The sequence below is a fragment of the Lathamus discolor genome, chromosome 11 (assembly GCF_037157495.1).
Source record: "Lathamus discolor isolate bLatDis1 chromosome 11, bLatDis1.hap1, whole genome shotgun sequence".
Lineage (NCBI taxonomy): Eukaryota > Metazoa > Chordata > Aves > Psittaciformes > Psittacidae > Lathamus > Lathamus discolor.
The window spans coordinates 9,094,590-9,112,315 of record NC_088894.1 but is presented as its reverse complement, the minus strand read 5'-3'; the positions used below and the strand labels follow the sequence as shown (position 1 = coordinate 9,112,315).

At 43.0% G+C, this 17,726-nt stretch overlaps 1 long non-coding RNA gene across 2 annotated transcripts in view; it reads right to left on the bottom strand.

The window, feature by feature from the left end:
* The window catches only part of LOC136020456 (uncharacterized), a 175,074-nt gene extending 160,975 nt beyond the window's left edge, over positions 1 to 14,099 (bottom strand). For both annotated transcript variants that reach the window (XR_010615337.1, XR_010615336.1), the window contains exon 1: positions 13,983 to 14,099. This is a non-coding gene — a long non-coding RNA (uncharacterized LOC136020456). The remainder of the gene's footprint in view (positions 1 to 13,982) is intronic.
* Positions 14,100 to 17,726: the final 3,627 nt, after the last annotated feature.

Below are 17,726 nucleotides of genomic sequence, written 5' to 3'. Positions count from 1 at the left end.
AATGATTTCAGGGTTTTGTGCTGTTTTTTCATCAATTGAAGAGGATGTGGAAAATGACTTTGGATTAGATAAATCGCTTGGAAACCTGTTTCAATCAATCATTTCCCCCTTTCTAGCCATGCCCTGAAGATGTTTTGCCTACAACTGGTTTGCATTCAAATGAGTAAGCATGTATCTCTTTTGCATACACTACCATGCAGCAGCATGCTTCAGTTTGACAAAAGGTGCCTATCACTCCAAACTGCCTTCATACAACTGCCTTACTGCTTAAAACTATCATGGAGCAGTTCCTAATTCTAGATTTTCATCAATTGTCAGCACACAAGTAAGGAAGTGGGAGCCTAAATGATCTTTATTGGATAAAATCGAATGAGTTTTATGTTAGGCAGCAAATAAATATGAAGTGCCTAATTTATCTAAATATTTTAAGGTTTGTGCTTAAATCCTGTTAATTCCCATTTTCAGCCATTTCTCAACTGTCTTGATTAATGTACAGTTTGGATTCCAGAGAAGCAAAGGAATTAGGGTGTTCAAATCCTTCAGAAATCAAATGAAGCCTGAATGTACAGAGAAAAGAGTTTCTATGAGGAACAGCCAAAACTCAGCGTGAATGAGGTGTTTGAAACGGAGATTGCTAGAAACAGGTTTTCTATTTGCAAAATAAAGTCACATTTGAGTGATGCCCAGACAATATGGTTCTTTTCTATACCAGCATAAATCAAGATTTTTTTTCTTCTCTCCTTCAGGACAGTATGCTCTGCAAAATGCTTTTTATTTCACCAAGAGGTAGTTTCCTGGAGAAGATGAAGGGGAACTGCCAAAGAATTTCTTGACCATGTTTCATTTCAAGCAAAATGCTTCTGTAGAAGAAAAACTTGTGATCTGGGACAGGAAAATTAAGCTGACAGGCTTGCTTGGAATAAGGCTTTTCAGTAACTGAAGTTACAGCCTTCTAAAATTACTTATTCTAACTCGTGGTGCAGAAGTGCTTACAGCAGTCATTAAAAAAATATATAACCACAAAATCCGAACAACAGGGCTGGGAGGGATGTCAAGCCATCTTCCAGCTATTCCCTTTCCATTCCAGACTGATGTTTGGCTAATGTCTCCCTCAGCTGAAACTCACAATCTATTACAAATATCCTCGTACTGCTAAAGCTGTTTTTCTGATGTCTAGCTTTATATTAAAAAAATTACTTCTTGTGGATGAATGGATACAAACAAATTCTCTTCCTTCTTTTTGAGGGTTTGTAATGCTCGTTTGCAAGCAAAGCAACCCCAACTTCAATCTTTTTTTGTAAAGTCTTCTTCCCAAATTTCCTTTTTTTTTTTTCCCTTTCCTCTCCAGACACTTTTCATCTGGTCCATATCTTTCCAAAAACCCTGTGCCAAAATCTGGATAGAGTCTACCTGCTAGAGACCTTCACCAGTACCAAGAAGAGTCAAAGATTATCTCTGATCTCTTCTGCCTGGTTTAGTCCATTTGTAGTGTTTAACTTTTTTCTTTTGCTAACAGCATAGTGTCAATTCATATTCAGCAGGTGGAAGTACAGCCATTGCATCCCTTTGTCAGAACGTAGACACAGACAGGTTTTCCTGCTGGGATCCCTTAAGAACAAGATGTGTACTTTAGAGAGCATTGTCTCCAAAAATGGAGCTGTAAATCTGAATGGAAGGTGAATATCTTTACTAATAAAGATAAAACGGTGCATCTGCACTTCGAAGATGATTTCCAAGAGTTCTGTAGAGATGCATTTTGTTTGTTCTAAATATAGCACATAACTATTAACTTTTTGCTTATTACCTAGTAGTTACTCACTTTAACTTGAGTAAAACACATGACCAGAGTGTTACCAAGTCATCAGTAACTGATCATTGATTTAAGTCTGCATTTGGGGCCCAAACTCAAAAACCCCAAAGAAACAAATAACAAACAAGAACAGTAATACAAGTAGGATATGATTTTCTAGATTAATTTTCAATGTTACAGACAATATCTTTGCTATTACAAAATAGTGATTTAAGCAACTAAACTAATTTTAGATCACCATCTACATGTAAATTTGCCTCTGAAAGCACACCTTAAGCACCAGTCATCCTTCAGTTTGGAGACTCAAAGAACTATTTCATCAGCAAATGGTTTTGTTAGGAGCACCACTGAGTAATTGCAGGGCCTTTATGATGATGCACTGTGATACTTGTATCTTGTCATGCAATTTATTGTCACACCTAGGTGGTCTTTGAGATGAACATCTCAAAAGCAGAACTTCTGGCCAACAATGTCAATTCTTTCTCTTCACTTGAGATGTAAGATTAGGAAGACAGATGATAAAGAGCGCAGAGTAAGCAGAACAAATAAGCACGTTTGTCAGCTGCATGAGGAGCTGTACACTTCGCTTACTGACTGTTTTGAAATCCAAGACACAAGGTGTCCTGTGTGCTGCTGCGCTGTCCATGCTATGCATCTCCAAAGCCCAGAGTTGAGTTTAAACAAGAATAAAAAATGTCTGAAGAGGTCATATATGCAAACATTAACAGCAACTAGCAAATGTTTTAAACAGAGTTATTCCCTTGGTTCTTCTAAACAGGAATTTTCCTCAATGCAGATTCCTCAAGTTTAGCAAATGACAAAGCCCTGCTTCGATACCTGTCCTCCCACACTACAGTCACCGCACGCGAGGGAGATTCCCATCTCCTGCTGCCAAATCCAGCCCTGCCAATGTACCTACAAGCAAAAAATTTCAAAATAAAATACCAGGTATGACAGGCTGGTTCCTTTGCTCAGGAAGTGTCAATTTTCCGATTAGACGTACAGCTGAGGAATGATCCCACCTGCAAAGGGAAGGCAATTGCTCAACTGAGAACGCACTGTGGCAATTTCTGCATAATTAGCAGAATACATTTAGTCTTAACCTTCTTCTGATGAATTCAGTCACACCTGTTTATGTGAAATCAATTAAGAGACCTTAATCTTCTTAGACAGTTTCCAGCACTCCATCCGCAGGTTCAGGCCTGTTTCTTGTATTGCGAAGTTTAAATTATATTAAAAAAGAAACAATTATCCTATAAACATTAAGACCTAAATTAAGCCTTAATAATTAAAACCAGTTACACTTTTAGTCTGCAGCCTTTTGGTGGACAGACATATATCAAACAGTGCTGTCCATTTTGACTCTGATGAGCAGAGGGCTGAGTAGAATAACCTCAAAGCAAGGTCAGCATGAACATGTCTGTGTGCCTGCCCCGTGCAGGCATGTGCCAGAGCACATATTCCTGTGCCTGGGTTTGCTGAGGACTTGTGGAGTGATGTAAGCATAGTCTAGTAATGGGGTCATCCAAGGAAAGGAAGCCCAGACTGCCTCCCCACAGCATCCACAATCCCCCTTCTTACAGAAGAACGTTTTGGAAAGGACTTAATTTCATTTTACTCTAGTCATGTCCCTAAAAACAGACATTGACAGCAAGCCAGACGAATCACTCTTCTGAAGTGGCTGTATTTCTTCACTTTGAATGGAGCCTGCATAAGTAGCTCAGGTTGGATATCTAGAATTTGATGAGACAAATCCCACCATTAGTAGGATGTACAAACAGCACCACCATCTAGTGAAAGACCAAGGTGTATGAATCCATGCTCACCTGTGAAGTCAGAAGCTACCAGATTAGCTGAAGCTAAAAAAAGAATAATGTTGCTAGTCTCCATTGGGCATAGTTTGTGGTTTACAGCATAAAGAGTCCTGGCAGTGTTTTATGCCAAAGGAGAATTTAAATCTCGCATCTGTGTTTGCTTCTTAAAGCAACTATGCTGGCAAGTGAGTCATCCTAAGAAACCTTAAATTACTTTTCATCTTACATCTAACATTATGAAAAGCATTGAATTAGTGTCCAGAAATAGTTCAAGGTGAAACAGAAGCATACTTCTTAGGACACTCACAAGACTATCTACTGGGACATACATGAAAGGTGCTTGGAGTACCTTGAAGATTTTGGAGCCAAACCTCTGTTTAACCTACAGAGCTGCACAAGGCCATTTTGAGGTGAAAAACAATGAAAGTCAACAGCTTTACCTAAGTAAAGCCTGCCATTTAGTATGTGCCTTGCCAAAACTGATCCACTCCGTTAAGCCTCCTTGGAAGACGAGACCCTGCTCAGTGTAAATAAGGAGTTTCTCTTGCAGTAGCATACCTGCTATCTTTCAAGCCATGTTCTTTACACTGTAAACACTCTAGTACACTGTACTAGAAGGTGGTTGAAAAAAAGAGGGAAGAAAATAAAAGGAAAAAAAAAAATAGGGGTAAATTCCTTCCCCCCCCCAACCTCTAGTAAGAGAGAATATCAAGTAGCAGCTAAAATCTGATTGAGATCAACTTTTGTTTTATAAACTTTGGGTTTCATTCTAATTGTTAGGGAGACACATAATAACTGGCTTTAACATAATTTTCTTTGGACTATCTCCCCAAAGCCACAATTAATGTAAATACCAGTGTCTTGTTAGTAATTTCCTTTCATTGGTAAATGCTGAAACGCAATGATCCGACCACAAATCACAAAGCAAATAAGCTTGCAGCATTGTTCAAGCTACATTGTTATTACGCAGTTTGTACACCAGTGTTGATAAGGGAGATTTCTGTGAACAGCGGAATTCTTTAACTACTTGGAAGAGTTTCATTACACGAGACACAAGCAGCTGTTGCTCCCTTCCAAGCAATGGAGATAGCAGCTTCTAGGGGCACTTACACATAAACTGGCTTAAAGGGGTAAAAGCGGAGTCAGGTGTCAAGAGATACCTGGTGTAGATGTGGGGTCAGAGACCAGACTACAGTCCCTCTTCTCTGATCACAAACCTGAAGGGATTTACTCTCTTGCACTTTCTTCGGTTGCTTTTGAGGGGCCTCTAGTGATGGACAACACACAGCAGCAGCAGGAGATGACTACCAGCCTCCCTGTCTCTCCTGTGTGCTAGGAGACTGATGGTGGAGGAGAAAGGACCTCCAGCAGGCACCAGTCTTAGTCTCTCTAGTTTTGCTATCACTACACATCTCATATTTTAGCATTCACTTGTTGGTATGCAAGAATACAGGTATTATAATGCCCTGTTTTCACTTTATAACAGGATATATGTTTAGCAGCCAAAAATACACAAACAAAAGACTGAACATCCAAATAACTGAAGTAGATTTCAGTCTCCTATCAGCCAAGATCCCTCTTTGCCAAATCATCTCTTCTCTGCCAAACAGTCACAGACAGAGATGCTACTAAAATATGCAACAGTAGAAGATGCTTTCCAGGGAAAAACTAAAATCTTTTACTGAAATACAATTGGCGCACACACAGCAAAACAAAATCTGACTCCATGACCAGACTACCACACTTGGTGTGGCAAGACCATTTGCTGCCATACACACCAGGGACATGTTATCAATATGTCTTGCCTTCATACAACTGCAGTCAATATCACCCTGACCAAATAGAAATCCTTGATTTTAATTCAACACTCTATAAAGGGAATGGTGCCACCCCTGTTCTTCCATGATGCTCTACCCATTAGTCTTACAAGAGTGGCCACAGAGCTGTCACTCTGACAGGGCAGAACTGTCGTTCTCCTGACAGGGTCTCAGAAATCTTTTCCCAGGCAGGAAAGTCTGTCCCTCATAGCTGTGAGAAAGAATATGGAGGGATAATCAAATTAATCCCTTAGCCTTTCTAAGCAACCTAAGTAACATCCTTCCATATCTGAGCATCTTTCAGCTCAGAGTCTACCACTCTTCAGAGTAAGCATGATACCATGCTTTCAAGCATAACGGTATATGCCAAAACTAAACTCCTTGTGGCCATGCAAGACACTTGGACACAAGGAAGCAAGGTGCACGTTTGCACTGTAGGCTGCACTTCTCCTCCAAGATACTTTCTGGACTGTCTAGCATTGATGTCTGCATGGGTTAACGTAATCTGCTGGTGGAAGGGAAACTTGCTCCCCATACCCCAAAGTGCAGAGCTAGGTTATTCTGCCGAATAAGCTCAGGTATCTCTGTGCTACACTACAGTCTGCGGTGTAGGCATTCATCACATCTTCTCAGGTCAGAGATTAGTGCCTAATCCCTCTGCCATGTTTCCCAGTAGGAACTTCACAGTACTAGGGCTTTGCTCATCTCTACAGCTGATGGTTTTGCAAGGCCCAAACTACTTTGCAAGGATTGCAAAACATGTTTGAACTTCTACATTTTCCCAGCCACAAAGGGCTGCTCAGCCCCTCCTCCAGTATGTTGGCATGAGAGCTGGAAAATAAACCAAAATTCCCCCAGAAAAAACCCATGCCATCTTGGAAATCAATAATGTCTCAAAAAACGATCAGATACATGTAGATGTAGACACATAGGTCATGAGTTTATCATCCCTGTATGTTCTGACATTCTTTTTTCCCCTGTCATTTTTCCTCTAGGCTATTTCTATATTCTAACTCCTGCTCCAATTTCTAATCTGGGTTTTCGTTATGCTCCTGGTGTAAGAGCCGCACATCTTTTTCCATCTTGTTCTTGCCATGTAGTTAGAAGTGCCTATAGATGATTCGCAAAGGCTTGTGACCTTGCTGCAGTACATTTCCCAACATTAAGCTCCTCCAGCTCCCTGTTGATCCAAATCACTCTGAATTTTATTACCCTCCTTTGTATTGCCTGACTCCCTTACCCTGTAGTTTATGCTTAGTCCAACCTTTGCATTTCCATCAGAAGATACATTAGGTTAAAGCCTTTTAGAGCTGCTGATACAAGAGAAACCCCTAAGAAATCCTGAAGGGTGGAACTGGGGATACAAACAGCACAGGAGCAATAAGCTTGTTCCCTAGCAAGCATGATCGAAATGATGGATCTTGCCAGAAGTGTCAGTTGCCCAATTTTTGTTCTTACCGAAGCTATAGGGTTTCCTTCACACCCTTTAATTACTCAAACCTTACTTAAGGAACGTGGTTCAAACAAATAAACATAAAAAAAAAGTTACAACAACGTAGCATGATCTTGACATACAAGATGTCAGAACCATTATAAACCCCTTTATTGCAGAATGATGTCTTTTGTGCTTAGAGGCATGCTTGCTATTCATAGATCTACTGCTCAGCTGTTCCAGTTTTTAGTTCTGCATAAATGCCCACTCATTATGTCCAGAGGGTTTTGCCTGTAGCTTTGTGTTTATAGCCTTGAGGCAAATGTCTTGATGGCTTAGGGAACTCGTAGGGAATGACCAAATAACATCGGATTTTCCACAGCAACGAAGCCATTATGGGACACATTTCTATGTAACAGCACCCTTCAGTGTGCAATCATTATAACTAAGGATTTAACCAGGCTCTGAGGACATAACAAAATCACTTTGAAGCCAAAAATCCACAGTGAAATCTTAAGCATTAGATTTCTGAAATGCTTCTCAGAATTGCTTGAGTCAGGCAGCTTTGTCAGTTACAGTAAAACCAAGCAAAGGGGAAGGAGTTTGATGCACATTTTAAGAATTAATCCAACTATTCAGACCGGTGCATGCAGAGCAGGGGGTGCAGTGTACATTCACTGCACATAGTTTTTTACAGTTGCACATGGAGCCATCACAAGCACACAAAGTCCTAGTTAACATCTATATTTTTAAGCTCTGACTTTTAGCTATTGCTAAAGCTTTCAAGTATGTTGCTCACAAATTTGAGGAAAATCTGCAGCTAGGCTGTAGGAGATTACAATGAGCCTTCATAATCCTCACAGCCCAGGGAATCCAGAGCCTGAAACCCAGCCCATCCGTTTCAGCTGCAATACTCCCCACTGACTGAAGAGTTGACCTGGGGAGCTCCTGCTGTATTACTGGTCTGTGCAGATCAGGTTTACAACAGAAAAGAAAGTTTGTGATTTAAAAAAGTAAAATAAAATAAAATAAAATAAAATCAAGGCTATAGCATAAGCCTTGGGTGAAAAGAGTGCGTGCAAGTGTAGTGGGTTAACTCCGGACTACAGCCAGCCAGCCACCCAGCTGCTGTTTCACCCCTCGCAACAAGAGAGAAATAAGGTGAAAAAGTTAATGGTTCAAGATAAAAACTAGGGAGAGTCCATACCAGTAACTGTCATGAGCAAAGCCCATACCAGTAACTGTCATGAGCAAAGCCAGACTTGATTTGGGGAAAACTAATTTAATGTATTGCCAATCCAAATAGATTTGGATGGTAAGAAACAAAGGCAAAATTAAAACACCACCTCATTCACCTCTTCTTTTCAGGCTCAATCTCACTCCTTCACCTCCTACCCATCACCCTGAGATGCAGGGAGGGCATGAGGAACAAGAATCCTCCCCCTCACATATTTCAGAGTGCTAGAATGATTTGGGTTGGAAGGGACTTTAAAGCTCATCCAGCTCCAACCCCTGCCATGGGCAGGGACCCCTTCCACTGGAGCAGCTTGCTCCAAGCCCTGTCCAACCTGGCCTTGAACACTGCCAGGGATGGGGCAGCCACAGCTTCTCTGGGCACCCTGTGCCAGGTTTCTTGTAGCCCCTTCAGGCACTGGAGCTGCTCTAAGGTCTCCCTTTAAGGAGCCTTCTCTTCTCCAGGCTGAACCAGCTCAGCTCTCAGCCTGGCTCCAGAGCAGACCTGCTCTTGCCTGAGTGTCCTGCTTCATCCCAAGTCCTTCATGGGCCACAGGAGATCTTGACTCCAGCACCTTGGGCACATGCTTGGCAATGGCAGGGCTGTTTCTCACACTGTTTCCCCTCACTCCCAGTAGCATTTTGCTCTTTCTTATACCTGTTTTCAGTGACAGACTCAGCTGTGCCTGCAGGGGTGCCATTAAGGAACCAGCATGGGGCCACTACACAGCTCTCCTCAGGCAAGCAGCCTCACCACCAGCACCCAGGCATGGACACCCCATACAGCAAGTGCAATACAGGCTTTGAGAAGCCACACAAGAAGCTTTAATCTCTCCAATGAGAGAATCTCAGACTGAAAGGGAAATTATAACTGAATCTATCGGAACTTGCTCCCTACTTGCTTTGAAGACCAGACTGCACCTACATGGCTGTATATCCATGTAGGCTTGCAACAAGAGAGTTCCCACACACACACCCATCCCGACAGCCCTCAATGCTGAGAGCTGGAAGAGGAGCTCATGCGGAAGGAACGTCTGTTTTCATGGGGAATGTGTGGAAATAATCAGATGTGGGGCATTCTGTGCCAGGCAGCCCCCGCCCCTGGACCACAGACCCCAAGCAGAGCTGCCGTTAATGAGCTCCCGGTCATGGCACATGAGAAACTGCACCGGTGCTTCGAGGAGAGGAGGCAGGACACCTGCCTGCTGCACATATGGCTGTGTTCTCCCAACAAAGGCAGGGAACAACATTCTGCCAAGGACAGAGTGTGGAGGGATGTGGTTCAGAGGGCACAGTGCCCTGGTTTCACCATTACTGGGAGAGCAAGAACAAGACACAGGCTTCCTACTGGTTCTTTCTATGCTTTAACACAAAGCACCCCAAGAATGGCAGAATTCTACCCAGCACACAACTCTGAGAGTGAGAAGCCGTCCTGTGGCAAAACTGCTGAGATGCTAAGGGTTGCACAAGGGCTGCATTGAAGAGGCAGGAAGTTGAAGCATGGATCAGAAATGCATGACTGCATAGAAAAGACAAAGGTGTACCAAGACAAGTGACCCTCTTGTATCATAAGGTGATGCAGTCCAGCACTGGAATGCAATCAAAAAGGGGCTCCCAGTCACATCCCTCCCCAGTTTGTAACCCTTGAACATGAGCGTTACTGCATTTTGACATGACTCAGAACAGCTCACAACAGAGCAGGGATTAATCTGACTGCACATCTCACCCCAGATACAGCACAATTTTTGCATCTCCAGGAAGGCTGGATTCATAGCAGCAGCCAGCAACATCACTGTCACAATAAGTTAGTGCTTCTAAGAGAAGTAACAGGAAGAATAACCTCTATATTACAGAGGCTTACAAAATGGTTCAACCCAGGCAGTATTCTAGCCCAGCAGTGACTCACCAGAAATGCTCACATGCTCCTTGTGCTGGAAAACACTGTGGAAGTCTCCCCTTGGCAAGCCCTTGCAACAGTCCCACTGCAGCCAGGCTGCCATCGGCACAGCCTGGAAGAGCAGTTGTGTATTTTACCCTCAGCTTCTTTCCTCCTCAGGGATGCAATTTCCTACTTGCCTGGTGGCTCTGGATATTAACCCTGATGGGATAAAGAGGCTGGGCCTCGGGGTGGGAGTTAGGTACATATCTTCGAGGAGGGTGTACATTCTTTGACACCTTTCCCTTCTACTGTAAAGGTCAGCCAGCACATGCCAGAGGGAACACTCACCTTTTGTAGTAATTAAAACAAAAAGAGGAGACAAAGAAGTTTAGCACTTCCCATGATTTGCCCAGTTCAGGTTCCATAAGTTTTCAGGTTTCTTCCTCAGACACAAGAACCTTCTTTCCTTCAAACTTTTCTTTTTTATAAGCTTGAAACCACAACTTTTTTTGTCTACAAAGTACTTGGGACACAGTCCCAGAGCTGCCTATATATGATGGTTTTTCAAGCCTCAGAAATCAATGCAGGACACAAAAATCAACAGAGGAGATTTTCAACAGCCAGACATCAAATCACCAGCTCCAGGAATCAGCTCTCACACCCAGCAGCAACAGCACAGACTGGCTTGCTTGACTTGTTATTGTAATGTGGCTCATTAAGGTCCCGAGAGAGGACATTCCACAGCATCCCAGCTCCAGCACATCATGTAGTAACCATTTGCACCTGGGTGGAAGGTGTGCTAACACCCTTAAACACACACTGATCCAGGCCATATTTAGGGAACTGTATGTAGGAGCAACATGAAAAGTCAGCTTTTCTTGTATCATCCTGCTAACAGCAGTAGAGTCACACAAGCCCATCCTGGACCTGTACAGGGACATACTTCAAAAGACAGGTAAATAAAACCTAGGGCAGAATGGGAGGTAAGAAGCAGAAAAACATATATACAGAGTGTTGCAAGTTAAATGAGCCATATTAGCACAGACATGGAGCTACTCCTCCATGCAATCCTCTCGTTCAATATGCATATTTTCTTTTTTCCCATTTCCAAGTTAATACCCTGGTACGTGGCAGGAGATTTCCCTCTCCCTCTCTGACTTGTAATTTTGAGTCTTATTTCACAAGATGCGAAAGGGGAGAGGAGAAGAGAGAGAGAAATTAGATAGATAGATAGATAGATAGATAGATAGATAGATAGATAGATAGATAAAAAGTGGATTTTTTCTTCCACCAGATACAAGCCTCGTTCCTTGTACAATCACTTTACAGTATTCACGCTAACAGTACAGATTTCCTGTCCATGGCACTTTGACCTCAAGACCACAGCGCAGGCCCATTCACACCCTTCACAGCTCTCCTATGGCAAGCAGCTGCTGCTTTGTCTTCTTGATCTGCAAAGTGCTTGGGTATTTCATTGCTATTTATTTCGGTAACAGTTAGGGGCCCTAAATATGTGCTCAACCTGACCATAGATACTTCGGATGTAGTTCACTGTAACAAGACAACAGAAGTTTATATCTCCTGCATCCAGAGCAAGCAGCCTTTCCCTCTGCACAGAGATACGAATACACCCATGTACATGGGCATAGCCACAGACACCATTGCCAAGTCCTAGGGAAACCCAAAGACCACAACTTTGGGAGTCCTGCAGGGAGTGGTTGAGCAAGGGATTAGTAAACCAAACCCTGCTAAAACAAAGCCTCTCGGGAAACCCAATACTGCCTCTCATTCAAGTCTCTTCATCACCTTCAAGGACAGAGCTGTGCTGGAAGCAGTTTGGTTGGTTCAGTTAAACCAGCTATTAAAATCACAGCCAGTTCCTTAAGCAACAGCTGAAAACAACTTCCAGCCAGCTCTGCTGCCCAGCCTGGACATGCCATTCCGGGGAGGGAGCTGAGCATCTGCCCTACCACAGCCTGGGAGCCCCCCTATCCCTAAGTTTCACAGTTTAAGGGGAGCAGATGATTGAATGTCCAACTCCACATTTACAACCAGCCAGAAAGGACATGTCTTGCCTTCCACCCTTTCCAAAGTGGCAAATTGCTCTACTTTCTTTGGATGCAGCAGCTGTAGCTAAGGATGTCCACAGCCACAGCTGCACTCTGGGATATTTATCAGACTTTCACAAGCACCAACCAGCATTTCCTAATGCATCACAGCAGAGACGATGTCCAAGACTTGCAGTTCCCTGTTTTTTATCCCTCCCCCCCCCCCCCCCCCGCATATTTTTCCACTAAAAAACTTGTGTTGGATTAGCTCTTATGGGCCACAGTAAGGCCAGTGCAGGAGACATGTACAGCTGGGCAACAAGTCATCAGCAGACTGATCCATGCAGTGGCCTTTGCACAAAACCACTCCCTCCCAGTGAGCCAGCACTGGCCAGTAAGGTGCTGCTGGAGATCATACGCCATTTACTGACCTCTGCGTTAGCATCCGAGTCACCCACTGTAATTAAACAAAGTAAGAACGCCTTGGGTTTGTGACTCGACAAGCTTTGGCAACCCTCTCCAAGCCACAGCCCTGCTGAGGAAGGAGGGTTTTCTCCTGTGTGTGGCACCCAACAGGTTTGAAGAAACAGCTTCTTCAAAAGGGACGAGTTTCCCCATCACTGGTCCAATGCTCACTTTCTGTTTATGGTCCTACCTCTGGGTTGTTTTCCCCAAGTACACAATGACAGAGTTGCAAATTTGACGTGAAATCATTTCAAACCCAATTACTGACACAATCATTTTGGGAACCATAGGTTTCTGATATGGCATTTCTGTGGAGCTCTTTCACCTATTTTTTTCCCCTTTAAAAAAAAAAAAAAGAAAAGAAAGAAAAGTTTCTTCAGTTTTAATCTTGTAAAACACATTATGCAAATGTATGGGGTTTATGTAAGATGATGGCCTGCGGCCATATCACCCCTGGCCCCGGCTGTGATCTCCTTAGATCTCCCAGCCCCAACAGGCTGGGGCCTGCTGCACTGGCTGTGAGACCTCTGGAGCGAGCCAGGAGCTGCCAGAGCCGGGCACTGATTCAGTAGGTGGCCCCCACTGCTGTGAGTCAGCACCCATGAGCGCTGGGCATGACCCACCCTCCTCTCAGGGCCCCATGCGCTCGGGGTTCAGAGCATCTCTGCATCCGGCGTTGCCTGCACATAGTGGCTCAAAGGGCAAGGTGCTTCCAAAGGGAGTGAAAACATCGGTGTTTCCAAGAGAGCGGCAAAGGAGAACATCAACCCTGACCAACCCAGATGGCTGCTATTTGAAGCGATGCAAACACCTGATCATAGAGGAAAGTAGAAAGTAGAGCTTCCCCCCCACCCCACATCTTGAGTTACCTGGGAAAAATTAATGGAAAGGAAATCCTGTAATTGACTTAACACATTTCTCTCACTCTTTTAGCTAGCACCTAGCGACTCATTCTCATTTTCCCTTTCTGATGCAATTCACTGCCTTGAATACCTCACAGCAAATACAAAAAAAGGATTGATCTTAGCTACACTTCTGTTGCTTTTCAACACCACAATTACAGAAGACCTCAAGAGTACCAGGCAGAGATCATTTTTACTTCAAACGTTAACGAAGATCACTGATGACTCTGAATCCTTCCCCCAGTCTAGTAGTTTTTCTGGAGTGAATCCCTAGAAACACTCTCCACAGGGAAGCTAATAGGAGTTCCTCACAACAGCCTTACCAGGATCTTATCAACTTTTTATCTTCCACCAAACAAAGCCACTAAGTACAAGCTTTTATTTACCAAACAATACAAAGATTCCTTACCATTGGAACTAGAAAACAGTACTTGAGACTCTTAAGGGGTGACCCTACTCTTTACATAGAAGCATGCATAATGTTTCTCCTCCTTTAACATTTTCACAACGATCTCATCCGCATGCAGATGTACCCTGTCTGCAGTCACTGTACACACCGTTATCAGGAAGAAGAAACCTTACCTTTGCTGAAGAGATGGTGCTGGCAAGTCCTAGGGAAGGAGCCACAGCCCAGAACTGCTCAGAAAGAAGTGATTCAAACCTCTGTCTGCTGCACTGCTGAAGCCAATCAGCCCAAACCCCAGCTGATCCCCCTCACTTCATCAAATGAGCTCATAGACTAATTCTTAAATGTGCTTCAGCTGTGGCTTCTAGGAACTTGTGTGTGGTGTCTGGAAAAGAGGAACCTCTGCAGTAAGGCAAAAATGGTAGCTCTAAGTAATTCCTCTGTTCACATTACATCTTTGTCTGAGTCACATTAACTGGTTACAGCCTAGTAAAAAGCTATAAATTTTTGACTTAATAAGACCTCAACTGTGAAAGAGCTTTTTCATCTTATGAGGAGAGGGCCAGAATCCATCTGCACTGATGTTTCCAATACTGTCCCCACTGGGGTTTCTTCTTTGAGGTCACAAAGAATCAGAGCCTTGTCTAATGTGCTTCTGAATATAGAAAATAGCCAGATTTGGGCTTAAATGCCAAAGGTTACTCAGCTTTGGTTTGAAGAACCCCCTGCTAAGAGGTTTGGTGGTGGTTGCTTTTTAGGACATGTGAGGATAGATGTCTAAATACTGGACAGTGGCTTCTGGCAGTTTAGGACCTTTGCTAGGTCTTACTGACACATTGAGCCATCCAGCTTCCTTTGCACCTACATGCACCTTGATATTAGAATGGTTTCCTGGCATCTCCAGCTCTGAACATCCTCCAGCTTCTCTTGTGTTTTCTCTGGGTTTCACCACACCTTAGCCTTAAATACGGAGCACCATTTTGGGGTAATTAGAGATTCTTAATTAATTAGAGTTATAGATTTAAGGATTCAAATCTTGACAAATGAGCTCAGGTAAATTTTGCTGCAAGAGCTGAAGAAAATTACTGGTCCCAGGTACGTGCCCTACCCCTCTCCTGGAGGTTAATTACTGTTTCTCTTGCAGAGCCAAAAACACATGTGCTTCCATCCCAGCTGCTCCAGCTCGTAGTCCAGCACTCAGCTCAGCTTCAGTATCATCCTTACAGACTGCACCACATGGCTACAGGTCCTTTCCTTCAGCCCTTGTAGCTTCCTCAGGTCTGTGGTCTTTCAGCAATACGCAGAGGTGCAACAGCCTGACACAACCTAAAGGGCATCTTACTACCTTACAAAGGCAAAAAGTAATGCATTACACTCAACATGCCCCCAAATCTGCACTGCTCGTGTGGTTTGAGATTTGTCTTTCTCTAAGGAGCTGATGTGGTGCAAAAGGGGAACAGGATGAGGTTCTGACTCCCACATGGGCACAGTCTTGCAAGAGAGCTGCAGTCAAACTCTATGCTTCAGCATCTATGTTTTATAACAAGGGAGCTGGCATCATTTTAGACCACTTTCTGTTATTACTGAAGAACTCTTTCAATTAACTAGAAATGATTTTTAATTGCAGTGATCAGCTGAAGAGCACTACCTTTCAGATCCCCTTAAACTACTTTTCCCTTGTTTTATGCTGATTCACCTTGGAAATATAAACACTAAAACTCACCTAAAAGATTACTTCTGTTGTTTTGTCTGTGGTTCAGAGTGAAATTTCTGCTATATTCATGAATAAACATCTGGGTTTTGTGGCAGAGAGAGCAAGTGACTGTATGGTTACAGATTTTCAATTTTAAATTATGGGTAAAACTGTAGATTAACTGGAATATTCAGGGAACACGTAGTATTTTTACTTCACGGAACAGTAGTAGCCTGTGAGCAAAGCCTTCACAAGAACCAGTTAAAAAGGGCTGTTCAGCCAAAAGAGAGGAAAAATGGAATAGTTATAGCCAGCCATTACACAACAATGGCACATGTAAACCAGCTGGAACATCCTTGTAAGACATTAGAGAATATCCAATGAAAGCAAAATGGCATCTGAAACCAGGAAAGCTTATATAACCCTGAGAAAGTGAAAATGAAAGAGCAAATAATACAGAACAGAATATAACAATTTGTTAGAAATACGGTTTCAGTGCAGGCCCTGTGTGATTTGGACAGAGCTGGTCATCCATGAGCTACTTAGATACTGTGATGTTAGGCAACAGGCAGAAGCAATAGCCAGGCACTGTAGAAGCATTATGACAGACCGCAACGGGTTTGGAAAACACAGATTTTGAAGGACATGGTTATCTCTGGCTGTGAGATAGCAACCCTGGGGTTGAAACCATTCTCAGTTGGATGGTTCCATATGCATCCTATGGCTCACCACCACCAGATCTGGGTCGCCATCCCAGCAGAACCCCAGTGCTCAGCAAAACAGGCTCTACGTTCCCCATGCAAATCTGCAAACGTCAATGAACAGAAGCATATTACACTTCAAAACTTACTTTCTGTGAGAGGGAAGCATCTTTGTCCCTAACATTGTGTTCTAACCTCATTGATCTTAAGGTCTTTTCCAACCCTAACTATTCTACTATTCTATGTTCTTTTAGTGAAATAACAGTTTCAGGACAAAATCTTAACAGCACCCTATTTCTTTTTTTCCTTGATAAATAATGAAGCTCTCATTGCAGAACATGTTCCAGAATGGAGCCCAAGCCCATGGCCAGGGCCAAGGCTGCACACTGTTAGGCTAAAATAACTACAAGGATACACTTAAATCTCTCATATGGGGAAAAAAAAAAAAATAGAGAAGTGACACAACTACAAGCACAGCAGCCTACCACAGCGAGCTTGACCCTTTTCAAGATGCATTGCTGGGTTTATTCGTATTGCAAAAGTCTGAGGGAGCAGAGGAACAGATACCAGTCAGGCTGCAGCCAAGAGGCAGGGGGAGATGAGCTGTTTGTAAATAACAATGAAATGAGCAAAAAGGAAAGCAAAGAGAGTCGAAGATGAAGTTCACTCACATCAGTTATTAAGAAGCTCATTCATTTTCCTCGTTTTCGTATATATTACTAGTTTTGCATCATTTTTTCTCTCTGAAGCTGCGAACACTGGGAAAAAACTATTTTTAAACTGAAAGCAATGCTGCTGTGAAGTCAGATGGTTGCATGAGCCAGGGTCTTGAATAATCATCAGCTTTGTCATTAATTATTTGTACCTATCGGGCTGCCTGTCAGGTGATAGGATTCCAAAGGCCATGCCCTTAGCTGCCATGGGTGGAAGGAAGCATCGTTCCTGCCTGCTATGATTCCAGCAGTGCCAGGGGCAGACCCTGGCATCCTCCGATGGCCAGGTAAGAGATGGTCAACACATTTTCTTCTTCCATTTTTATACCGAGTGACATGAATTCAGCTGTTTTGTGCTCATGTATCAAACAACATCTTTACAGAAGGGCAATACAAATATGGCCCATTTCAAATGCAGAATTTTTACTTTTAAATCCTAATAGCTTAAAGTAATTCTCTGTCATATAAAGACCATACCCATTACTTTTCTGGGAGAGGGGAAAAGGACAAGATTGGACAATCATGTGGATATTCCCCTTTTAAAGGAAATTAGAAATGGAACTTCAGGAGTCTGACTTTAGACCTTTCAGCCAGCCCAGGAATAGCCTATGTAAAAGCAGTAAAAAAAATGAAAATTAGAGCATCAGGAAAAAGCAAACTGTGTGTTCTGATAACTTTGTGCATTTTAGATTTCCCATGAAGTTACTAACCTAGCAATGCTTTCTTTAAGATTAATAATCTCAGATGCCAGACAAGTTCAGGTCAGAGTTTTACTGTTCTCTTCAGTGAATGGAGCAGAAGACATTGGTCTTG